Source organism: Ahaetulla prasina, chromosome 10 (genome assembly GCF_028640845.1).
Source record: "Ahaetulla prasina isolate Xishuangbanna chromosome 10, ASM2864084v1, whole genome shotgun sequence".
Taxonomy (NCBI): domain Eukaryota; kingdom Metazoa; phylum Chordata; class Lepidosauria; order Squamata; family Colubridae; genus Ahaetulla; species Ahaetulla prasina.
In genome coordinates, this window is record NC_080548.1 from 14,494,135 (window position 1) to 14,507,215 (window position 13,081).

General features: G+C 39.7%; 1 long non-coding RNA gene across 1 annotated transcript; it reads left to right on the plus strand.

Moving 5' to 3' along the window:
• The first annotated feature begins 999 nt into the window (after positions 1 to 999).
• On the plus strand, positions 1,000 to 10,088 carry LOC131204798 (uncharacterized). The gene is made up of 2 exons (XR_009156641.1): positions 1,000 to 1,292; positions 9,074 to 10,088. It is a non-coding gene; the product is annotated as an uncharacterized LOC131204798 (long non-coding RNA).
• The last annotated feature ends 2,993 nt before the right edge of the window (positions 10,089 to 13,081 follow it).

Below are 13,081 nucleotides of genomic sequence, written 5' to 3' on the forward strand. Positions count from 1 at the left end.
GGCGCACAGCCTTCTTTATGGTCCAACTTTCACAGCCATACATTGCAACTGGGAAAACCATAGCCTTGACTATACACACTTTTGTTGGCAGGGTCATGTCTCTGCTTTTTAGTAAGCTGTCTAGATTTGCCATAGCTTTCCTCCCCGGGAACAAGCGTCTTTTAATTTCTTGGCTGCAGTCCCCATCTGGGGTGATCTTGGAGCCCAGGAAAATAAAATCTGTCACTATCTCCGTTTCTTCCCCATCTATTTGCCAGGAATTGAGAGGGCCATATGCCATGATCTTAGTTTTCTTAATGTTGAGTTTAAGCCAACTTTTGCACTCATCTCCGTTTCAAAGCTGAAGAGACCACTCCCTTCTTTCACTTTGCTTTTTGGAGACTGAAACTATCATAAAGAGCCATGGTGGCACAGTGGTTAGAATGCAATACTGCACAGCTACCTCACTGCTCACTCCAGCAATTCGATCCTGACCCACTCAAGGTTGACTCAGCCTTCCATCCTTCTGAGGCCGGTAAAATGCAGACCCAGAATATTTTGGGCAATATGCTGACTCTGTAAACAGCTTAGAAAGGGCTGTAAAGCATTATGAAGTGATATATAAGTGTGTTTTCATTCTTTTAATGGTTTTCTTATGATGATGTACACTGAAGATGGCATTTAATTTCATTGTACAAGGCGCAATGACAATAAAGTAAACGTATAACTTGATTTTGCGAAACATGACTAGAGCCGAAATCGTTGTAACTGTCACCCAGTTCATTACACCGTCATATGCATTTAGAAGAAGGGAGGAAGAGGAGAAGGAGGAGAGCTCTGTTTTAACAATCAGCAATTGTCGTGCCTGCAAATCCCTCCTTTCAGACAGTAAGATTGAAAAAATGTCTATCTGTCCTCTGATTGATCAAAGGTTTGCCATCCCTTGAATGCACTTCCATAAGCCCACCTGTTGCAGCTCTGTTCTTCTAGGCAAGCAGATCAGCTCTGGAATGTGTCAATGGAACAACCATCGTAATCCCCACCCATCATCACCCACACAAAAGCAAATCAGAAGACGTTGGTTGTGATGGGCAAGTTCCTTCTGCTTTTGCCTTAGCACAAAACCTTCTGCATCTCTTCTAAGAGAGAGATTGTTTTTCCCAGACGCTCCAACCTTGAGAGCTGTAGAGAACTTAACCATGAAGGCCACTTTGCTCCTTAGTGCCATTCTTTTCATGAGCCTGATTACGGCTAATGTACAAGGTAAATCTGAAGATAAAACTAAATCTGAAGCTAAACCTGGAGCTGACTTGGTGAGTCGAATTAGAATCTTTGGTTATTTCAAACAGCAGGGTTTTATTGAAGGAAATATGTGTTTGTGAACTGGGTACAGGTTTTCAACGAGGGATATATTTCTGTGATGTTCTATTAAACATGGAAGAACTAATTTCTAAGTAATAATCCATAAGACTTCAATGGTTTATGCTTCATAATTGGTATTAGTGGGCTCCTACTAAGAATGAAATTTCCCTAAGTTATATAGAACTTATTTTCTGATTGTATGTATATATGTATGTATGTACGTATTTACCATGTTTTCCCAAAAATAAAGACTGGGTCCTATATTATTTTTTCGCTCCAAAAGATGCATTGGGGCTTATTTTCTGGTTATTTGTTAGTTTGGGGAAAATACGGTACTAATTGCATCTTTCTGGCTGATGATCTTAACTGGGGATTATTTTGGGGGTAGGGCTTATATTACAAGCATCCTGAAAAATCATGCTAGGGCTTATTTTCTAATTGGGTCTTCATTTATGCTGCATTGTGATTTCTACTGACATAATTGTATTTTTATTTAAGTGGGTAAAAGATAGATGGATGGGATGAATGATAGATGGACGGGATGTATGTATGTATGTATGGATAGATAGATAGATAGATAGATAGATAGATAGATAGATAGATAGATAGATAGATAGATAGATAGATAGATAGATAGATACCAACCTGTTTGCCCTCCTATTGTGATTGCTAGTTGGCCATTGAAAACTCCTTCTATTTCAGGGAAAACCCTGTTTAAAGTTTGTAGATAAAATAGCATAATCCTCTGAAGCATACTCTAAATAAGGTGATCCTTATTTATAAGGAATAATTGCCACAGTCAGTTAGCAAAAAATTGGCATGGCTTCATTCCAGTTTCCAGAGGGAATCCTGTTAAATTTTTGCAAATGCCTCGAATTGTATTCTCCCGTTTGGATTATTCTCCCTTCGTTTTTGCCCAACTTTTCTGCTCTCCTTCCTCTTTTCTATGTCTGTCCACTACCGGCTGTTTGGAGCATCCTCCCTAGTGGGTTTTTACAAGCTGACTATGCTTAGCAAGGTTTCTGGGCAGCAGAAACCTACTAACTACAGCATGGTTTTCCCCCCTCTATTTCTTTGCTGCCATCTAGTGGCCATTCCAACGATGCTTAGTAAAGTCCAGTAGAGTACTTAGCAATTATTTTGAATTAACTGAGTGCAAATTCATCTGTCTACCGTAGGACTGTTTCATATCTCATTCAAGTCAAGCACTGAGCATACGTTCATAAAATAAACTGAGCTCATTTTATTGCTTCATATAGTATTCCAGGTTTTATAAATCCCAGTGCTCGTTAAAATAATGTGTGCAATATAGATTACTAAGATAACCAGGTTCCTGCCTCCTTTTTTCTGGCTTAACACATCTCATAAAAACAGCAGCCATCAGTGATGCCTTGTATTCAGTCTGCCCAAACATATACTGTTCCTTTTCTGCACATATATTTATGCAGAATACATGACATTTAACAGAGAACACTGGATAGCTTACCCAAGCCATAATGACTTCCTCTCTCTACGTTGTTTATAGAGGAATATTTACCATTATCCCAACCAACTTTCAAAGCAGACTGCTTTGGAGCCAAATCATCCTCTAACAACATCATAACAGGCTGTTTCCAGATACGGTCATACTTTAAGAGTTAGAAAGCAGTATGGACAGCTCCAAGCTAGATGGAAAGAAGACCAGAAAATTGGTATTATGCAAAGTGAAGAAAATTTGGTAAAACAGATTAGAGATCAAGGCCAATCACATATTAAAAGGTTGTATAATGCATTGTTAGAAATAGATTCACAAACAGAATTAGTTAAGGATTGTATGATAAAATGGGCACAAAATATACAGGAACCAATAATGAAGAAAACTTGGGGAAAAAATTGGATTAGAAATGTTAAATTTACGCAAGCTCAAAATTTAAGAGAAAATTTTTATAAAATGTTTTACAGATGGCATTTAGACCCTAAGAAATTAGCATGTATGTACCCGAAATTAAAAAAAAGAGAGTTAGAAAGCGTGTCCACTTAGCTGACTGCAATTAAATTCTAGGAAGCTCATCCTGACTCAAAATTCATTTCTCATAGAAACTCAAACAAAATTTCTTTCTAGTGCACTGTTTTTCCAGCAATTAAATTCAGCATCTTGGAAATCAATATGTCTTCATAATTATTTTATTTAAACAATGTGCTGTGTAACACACAGCCAAACAAATTACCTTATAGTGGTGACTGTGGTGAGATCATTGGGGTTTGATTAAGCTGTAGTAATTTATAAACTATGAATCCTGGTTTACTGTGTACTTACAACCCTAAGACTGGAGAAGGAATGGGGTGTTCATGAGCAATAAACTGAAATGAAAAGGATCTATTTGCTATTATTTTAGATACAAACCTATATATAGTATGATTTGCCTTTCACTTTTGGAGAGGAACAAGAATTTGAATTAACTCCATTGTCTTCATTAACTTTCAGTTCCCCTGGTTTAACCCACTAGATGATACACAGTGAAAACACTCATTTCCTCACAGTGGGTGTCAGTTAGTAATTTATTCAATGGCTCATTTGACCTCAATCTGCAATTTCTTCAGTTTTATTCTAAACGTTCAAGATTCTTTGTATGCAATGCCTGCTTTTTTAAAAAAAAGTACGTTTACGCACACTGCAACTGCTTTCATTTAAAAAATTATTTAATCTGGTTCCTACTCCATTCCATTCTATTTTAGAACTGAAGTGTGGTGGGCGTGTACACATTTCTTTTCTCCCTGTTCAGCCATCTCCAATCTATCTGGACAAGTCCCTGCAGTTTTCTTCGCAAAGGGTTTTCGGACGTGGTTGCCAGGGCTGAGAGAATGTGCCTGGCTGGCCTTATGCCTAAAGCTGGACTACAACTCCCCATCTCCCAGTTTTTACCGGTAGCCTGGTGCTTTCATTACTACGCCAAACGAGTTTGTCACACATTCTTCATATAATTTCATGAAATTAAATTTCAGGAGGAAGGCTAATTTGACAAAACAGACAGGCTTCACATGCTTTGCTTTTCCCTTCATTTACTGCCATTTTATCTTAGCCCTCTGACTTGTTTTGATCCCATTAAAGAAAAAAAAATAGAGATAGGAACACATCAGGGTAATAAAGGCACTGGAGGATCCTGTGTCAGGTGAAAAGTTTGTGTTTTCTGCCCTGCCTAATAGCAGCGTTCCAATATTTGAGGGGCTGCCACAAAGAAGAGGGGCTCAACCAAACCAATCCAAAACATCTGAAGGCAAGACAAGAAACAATGGGTGGAAACTAACCACTAACTAACTAACTAACTAGCCACTCCTCCGAATACAACAAAATACCTTATGCCACCAGACTTGAAATCCTGGGTTTAGAAAATTTAGAACGCCGCCACCTTCGACAGGACCTGTGTTTAACTCATGGAATCATCTATTGCAATGTTCTTCCTGTTGAAAACTTCTTCAGCTTCAATCACAACAATACAAAAGCAAACAATAGATTTAAACTTAATGTTAACCGCTTCAATCTTGATTGCAGAAAATATGACTTCTGTAAAAAGCAAAGCTGTCTGAGGAACTCTGGGAGTTGAAGTCCACAAGTCTTAAAGGGACCAAGGTTGGAGACCCCTGACCTAAGAGACATTTCCTGACAGTTAGAACAATTAATCAGTGGAACTGCTTGGATGGAATCTAATCAAGGAGAGAAGGAACCTGGAATTAAGGAGAAACTTACTAACAGTGAGGACAATCAATCAGTGGGAGAGTTTGCCTTCATAAAATCATGGGCACTTCACCACTGGAGGTTTTTAAGAAGAGACTAGACAGTCACTTATCTGAAATAGGTTCTCCCGCTTGAGCAGGGGACTGGACTAGAAGACCTCCAAGGTCCCTCCCAGCTCTATTCTATTCAGTTGCTTAAATTTCCTTTAGAATCAGCTAAACACAACAGCCATGATTTCTTTTTTGTACGAGCAGATGTGTTTACTGGGTTCTTCAAAAAAAAAAACAACAACCAAAAAATCATTTTGTATCAGGATAGCAGAAGCAAATGCCATTGCTGTTATTGCTAGGCTAAAAATTAGAAAGTCAACACGCTTGCAGTATCTAATTTACAGTACAGTATCAGGATTAGCACAGTTTCGTTGTGTTTCACCCTAAAAAAAAATGGGAAGGAAGGAACAGGTACAGACCAACTTTCCTCAAGATTTGACCTTCCAGACCTGCTCAATTTTACCAACATGATCAAACGCTACTATTCTGGGCGTTAAAGTTAATCAATGCAGCCTGTTCCAATGTTGGTAAAGCATGGCATGATAATGGAGTAGATAAATGTTACTTCTGTACAAATAAATCAATTCCTATTGCTGCCCAAAAGAAGACATTTATAAGGTTTTAAAAAGAGATGCGGTGGCTCAGTGGCTAAGACGCTGAGTTTGTCGATCAAAAAGTCGGGAGTTCAGCAGTTCGAATCCCTAGTGCCACGTAACGAGGTGAGCTCCTGTTACTTGTCCCAGCTTCTGCCAACCTAGCAGTTCGAAAGCACATTAAAAATGCCAGTAGAAAAATAGGAACCACCTTTGGTGGGAAGGGAACAGCGTTCCATGCGCCTTTGGCGTTGAGTCATGCTGGCCACATGACCACGGAGACGTCTTCGGACAATGCTGGCTCTTTGGCTTTGAAACGGAGATGAGCACCGCCCCCTAGAGTCGGGAACGACTAGCACATATATGTGAGGGGAAACTTTACCTTTACCTTTAAAACTAGCTGGTCTGCTGCCTTACACCGAATGTTGCTTATCTTTAAAAATCATCATTATCATCATTATTATTATATTTATGTTGCTCTGGGTTACTGCCTTATAAAGTACATTAGGCTGAATCCAAAACCCATCACAACAGAAGAGATCATTCTAAGGTTTTTGTGGACTATCGGACTGATGATTTGAGTGTGGACCACCTACCCTTTAACACTTGAATTGAGTCCAAATCTAAAGCTTCCCAGCATTAAATCATATATCTGCCCACAACGAAGGTTAGATAATCTATCAGAGTTTGGCCAACTGGTTTAGATTTCAGGTACAATTGTGCAACCTTCCGCTACTTCTAGATACCTCTTGCTCTCTCAAAATGTCATTGATTTCAACTGAGATTTCAGTATTTCTTTTTCGTCCGATAACTTTATTTGAACATTTCAGAGAATGTCTTCTCAAATTAATTCAAAGTTCGAACCAAACTAATTCTACCATCCTAGGTTTGGGGTGACATTCGTTTCCTTGGGAGATGTATGTCCTAAAACATTGCTTTCAGCTTTTTCTGCATTTCCTTTTCTGTGCACTAAAATAAAATGCAGGAGCAGACATTCTTTTGGCAGGAAGAGGAAACCATAACTTTGTAAGCACAGCCAAGAGGTTTCTTCAAGTTCTAATTTGTCAGTTGCAACGGTTGCATTGGTTTAACTGATAACCTAAGCAACCGGTGCAGGGATCTGGGCAGGGTGGAACATAACACATTATGAAAGTATGAACAGATTTTTTTAAAAAAAAATAATATTTATTAAATTTCCAAACGTTAAAATACACAGTACAAAAAGAAACATAATACACACACACACAAAAAAAACCCCAAAGGCAGACACATCAAAATTACAATACTAGTAACAGCTTTTCTACATCAGTATCTCTATCCTATTTAACCTCTTTACACAAATTCTACTCCTAAATATCTCTATCTTAAACTTACATCCTTGTTTAAATTATCTTAACTTCTATTCACAATTCGTTCTCATAACAAAAATCTCCCTTAAGTTTTATATTTACTCTCCAGCCAGGAATACCATCTGTTGTTGTTAGGTGCAAAGTTGTATCTGACCCATCGCGTTGTCCCCATGGACAACATTCCTCCAGGCCTTCCTATCCTCTACCATCCTCTGGAGTCCATTTAAGCTCACGCTGACTGCTTCAGTGACTCCATCCAGCCATCTCATTCTCTGTCATCCCCTTCTTCTTTTGCCCTGAATCATTCCCAGCATTAGGCTCTTCTCCAGTGGTGAAATCCAAATATTTTTACTACCGGTTCTGTGGGTTGGCTTGGTGGGCGTGGTGTGGCTTGGTGGGTGTGGCTTGGTGGGCATGGCAGGAGAAGGATACTGCAAAATCTCCATCCCCATCCCACTCCAGGGCAAAATCTCCATCCCCGTCCCACTCCATCCCCATCCCACTCTTCTGCAAAATCCCCATTCCTTCCACACTCCTGGGGGAAGAATATTGCAAAATCTCCATTACCTCCCCATTCTGGGGCCAGCCAGAGATGGTATTTGCCAGTTCTCCGAACTACTCAAAATCTCCGCTACCGGTTCTCCAGAACCTGTCAGAACCTGCTGGATTTCACCCCTGCTCTTCTCCAGTGAGTCCTTCCTTCTCCTTAGGTGGCCAAAGTATTTCAGTTGAATACCATCTATTCCATATTAAATAGTACTCAGTGTCTTCCCTCTCTTTCATTTCCATAGATAATCTGTCCATTTCTGCACATAAGTATGAACAGAAATTTAATTAACCCTTGGAACACAGTGAGACAAAGTTAGGAGGCCTGTGGACAAGCAAGTCACGAAGACAATGGGGACAAAGGATGTCTTAAGCAGGCGTTCCCTGTGCTGCTTCTAAAATTCTTCCCAAAGGAATCATGCGTATTTTCAGGTTCCAGTTAAGATTCATGGAGTCATTTGACCCAGGGTGAGGGTGATTCACCACAATCTGCTTTTTCCACAATTTTTCCATGTATCTACTACCTGCTTTGAAGATCTTCATGCATTTTCTAGATACTGTGAGATTTGGAGAGTTTGAAGCACATGGAGTTTTGAAGCCAGGATGCACTTAGATGCTCTTTTTCAGACCTTACCTTACTGAGAGCATTTGCACCAAGACAAATTCCTTGTGTGTCCAATCACACTTGGCCAATAAAAATTCTATTCTATTCTACCTAAAATGCACAATGAACTCTGAGTTGAGTGGCACACCCACTTCCTCCTTGTGATTTGAATCTATTTGTCCTGCAGTCAGTGTCCGCCTAGACTTTTAGCTTTAATGGAGTGGCTTAAAGGGAACCCTAAAAGGTATCCTTTCCACATACAGTGGTACCTTGATACTCCTGCTCAATTGGTTCTGGGATGAGTACCAAAAACAATTGAATACCAAACATTTTTTTCCCCATAAGGAATAATGTAGTGGGTCACAAGGCAGCTGACACCGACAAGTGCTAGCTTGTGCATTGACTACCAAAAGAACGCTGAGTACCGGGACAAACATTTTCATGTCAAAATGCATTGAGTACCAAACGCAATGAGTTTCAAAGCAGTTGAGTACCGAGGTACCACTGTATTTCCTATTAAAAAAATTTTCTGGGTTTTATTTTTTATGCTTTTGCTTCTCTAATCATATTAGAATATTATAGGTATTGCTAGGTGGGGAGGAGGAACAGATGTTAACAATATTTCCAAATAAATGTCCCGTGTTCTTCTGTTTTGCATACATTATTATTTATTTCATTTGTATCCCATCTCACTTTCCAAAGCTACTCTGAATAGTCTGAAGATCTAAATCTCTACCCTGGCGGGATAAATAGATGTCCAAATCATGTGTATATCTGTATATGACACGTGTCAGTGAATAAAATAATTGTTAAGTGTTCAGGTTTGTGCACACCCTATTTGACCCAATATAAAACATCTTTCTCAATTTCTCTTTCAGATGAACAAGACAAATACTACTCCTAGGAGTTCTGGCATAATGGTGTCTGGGGGCCCAGTCTTCTTTTTGTTGCCACTGATGTGGATGATGGTCCATCTTCTTCACATGTAACGAACCTGAAGCTTCACTTTTTGGGAGAAATGAAGGTCCATCAGTCCTACCCAAGTTTAAGAAAAGGGGCTCCTTTCCATTGCTAACTGCTTAATAGCCCAGCCAGTATCCTGCTCTTGCTGCAATATTAGTCCGACATGTTGGACTATCCATGATTTCATTGCATCGGCCAATTAAACAGGGAAATGAAAAAGAAAGCCAGGGAAATGTCTGATGTCAATCCTCAAGTGCATGCTTTTTTTGCAATATGACTGTCATTGTTCAGAGGAAATCTGCGTAAGACGAGTTATGAAATATCTCAGACACATCTTCTGCTCCTGAGACAGATAATCCAGATCATACTTTTCCTACAAAATCCTTTTGCAGAGCTGTCTAGGGATGGACATAAGCCACACATGCCTGTAATCATGTCTCGTCCATTATGGTCTCCATCCTACTGATGCTCTTTTATATTTGGTCTCTCAAGCAACTATGCTGTCACCTCTGAAGAAATGAATCTGCCTTGTGAGAATCCTTCTCTTGTCTCAAAGAAAGAAGTAACTGCTCTACCCAGGAGGCTTCATCTTGATGAGCTTCAGCACTTCAAGACAAGAATACCGGTTGCTGTACGATAAAGCCACATCTAGCGTGGTGGTTCCACCAGATTATCCTTTTTTTAACAGGACAGGAGAGGACAATTGCTCATCAGACTGCAAGTAGCCAAACAGACAGAATGTCTCTGATTGTAACTGCATCTGCCTTTATGTGAAATGTAATCAGGTTTTTTGCATTTCCCCATTTACAGAAAACATTTACAGAAAATAATAACACAAGATAACAAGTTTGTTTTATAAATTGGTTGCTATTACCTTCTGTAATATATGTGCAGGTTGATTTAAATAAAAGCTTTTTGGCTAGCTGGCAATTCTGTCTTTTTTAATTGTCTGGGCAAGGCTGCTGGGCTAGCTTTGCAGAAGAGCAAAATAATGGTGAATTCTTTGGAGAAAGTAAGGCAAAGATGGGGAAAACCCTGGATGATGGATTTCATTGCATATATACTATATCAGTCTGATCTCACCTTATAAAACTCAATTTCTAAATTCTTTGGGCAGCTCATAGGGACATAAAAAGATTGGCCTGAGAAGGAAGAGATTACTATGTCCTATGACTTGGACCAGGGGTAGAATTAAATTTTTTTTACTACCGGTTCTGTGGGCATGGCTTGGTGGGCGTTGTGTGGCTTGGTGGGTGTAGCAAGGGAAGGATACTGCAAAATCTTCATTTCCACCCCACTCCAGGGGAAGGATACTGCAAAATCCCCATTCTTTCCCCACTCTGGGGTAAGCCAGAGGTGGTATTTGCTGGTTCTCCAAACTCCTCAAAATGTCTGCTACCGGTTCTCCAGAACCGGTCAGAACCTGCTGAATTTCACCCCTGACTTGGACTTTACAGTCCCCTATAGTATTTACCTTATTTAAACAGCTGTGTCTCCATTGGCTCACGTTAAACCTGTGATCTACTTTTTCATCCTTGGCAAGTTGAAAATGTGTAGACTTCAACTCCCAGAATTCCCCAGCCAGCAAAGGAAAGGTGTCTGGGGGAATTCTGGGAGTTGGTCCACACATCTTAAACATGCTAAGGTTGAGAAACACTGGTAAAACACCAAGCTCTTTTTCACATGTATGAACTAGGTCTCTCTTCCCCTTCCTATATTTTTTCACCCCTTCTTCTTCTTGTGCCATATCCGTCATGGGATGTTGGCGATCATGTTGGCAATTTTTCACCCCGGAAGCAGAATTTCGTATATTGCTAAATTTAATCCTGTTGTTTTTATTGGCCATTCTGGGTCTTTTTGAATATTCTCTTTCTCTTCCAAAATGTTGCTGCTTCCTCTTAATTTTACAACATCAGCAAATCTGATAACCATTTCCTCAACTCCTTCATCCAGGCCGTTAATAAAATTGTGCCCGTTGTTTCATTTCATTCAGCACTGCTCTTCAAGCTGATGTGGAGTTATTTATTAAGTATAACATAAAACCAGTATACCTAAAAAGTACGTATACATAAATGAATCTATTGGGATGACGATCATCCTTGCAAGCATTAATACAATTAATACAATTGAGTGAGTCCAGAGGTATTTCACGAGAAGACTCCTCCACTCCTCTGCTCACAACAGAATAGTTTATGCCGCCAGGCTTGAAATGTTGGGATTAGGCAATTTAGAACTAGGCCGCCTTCGGTCTGACCTAAGCATAGTACACAAAATTATCTGCTACAACGTCCTACCTGTCAATGACTACTTCAACTTCAACCACAACAACACATGAGCACACAACAAATACAAACTTTATTTGTTTATTTATTTATTTATTTATTTATTTATTTTGTCACACAGTATATATAAGCGTAAGCATGAAATAACTATACAATATATAAGCATATATATAAGTATGAGTATGTAATAACTATATTAAATAGGACAGGAACGGTAGGCACGCTTGTGCTCTTATGCACGCCCCTTACAGACCTCTTAGGAATGGGGTGAGGTCAGTAGTAGACAGTTTTTGGTTGAAGCTTTGGGGATTTTGGGAAGAGACCACAGAGTCAGGTAGTGTATTCCAAGTATTAACAACTCTGTTACTGAAGTCGTATTTTCTGCAATCAAGATTGGAGCAGTTAATATGTGAGAGAGAAGGATTATAATTGTGTTAGATTTTAAAAGTTTAATGTATGACTGTTTGTTTAATGAACTATACCTTGTGTTTGCTCCGGGAAATCGGGGGGGGGGGATTTTGGAGGGAGGGGGGAGGAGGGGGAGGGGGGAGGGGAGGGAAAAAATTTAATTGTTGTTGTAAAACTTTTTCAATAAAAAAAAAGAAGAAGAAGATTGGAGCAGTTAACATTAAGCTTAAATCTATTGTGTGCTCGTGTATTGTTGCAATTGAAGCTGAAGTAGTCTTTGACAGGAAGGACATTACTTACTTACAATACTTACTTATTCAAGGTAAACCGCTCCAAACTCAATTGCAGAAAATACGACTTCAGCAACAGAGTGGTCAATGCCTGGAATGCACTACCTGACTCTGTGGTTTCTTCCCTAAACCTCCATAACTTTAACCTTAGACTGCCTACTGTTGACCTCACCCAATAGTGGTTTTCAAATCCTGTCAGTACTGGTTTGTTCGTGGGTGTGTTTGCGCGCATGCGCAGAGACATCCGGGTGGGTGAGCAGAGCCTCCCGACGCCACCACTACTAGTTTGCCCGATCTGGGGGAAACCGGTAGCAACCCACCACTGACCTCACACCATTCCTAAGAGGTCTGTAAGGGGTGTGCATAAGCGCACCTATGTGCCTACCGTCCCTGTCCTAATGTCCCCATTTATTTGTATCCTTATCCTGTAGTCATAATCATGTTTATACTTATATCTGTTATACGTGTTTGATAAATAAATAAATAAATAAAATAATAAAAAAAGCAGAGAGTCCTGCAGCACGCAAGCCCTTCTAGCAATTCTTTGCAAAAGCCCTGCCTGCTTTTCAGCTCCCGACATATGGATTTACAGGGACTCCTTTCCCCCATTGTTTTTTTATTTCTATGTGTAGATCTGAGCAATTCCTGAGTTTCTATTCTAATGGCGTTTAAGCTCTTTTTTTTTTTTAGCAATTCTTTCTTGGAAAAGTACTGCTTGCCTTTTCAGCTCTAAATCAGGACATGCATTTATATTTATTTGTACTTGTAGTATTTGCAGTATTTTTTGTATTTGTATCTGTCAGGCATTTATCTGGAATAGTATAGGGTCCCCCTGCTTGACTAGACAGGGGGGTTGACTAGAAGACCTCCAAGGGTCCTTCCAGCCCTATGTTCTATTAGAACTCAAACAGGGGAATTCAATATTTCTTCTCCTCCAGTCTTC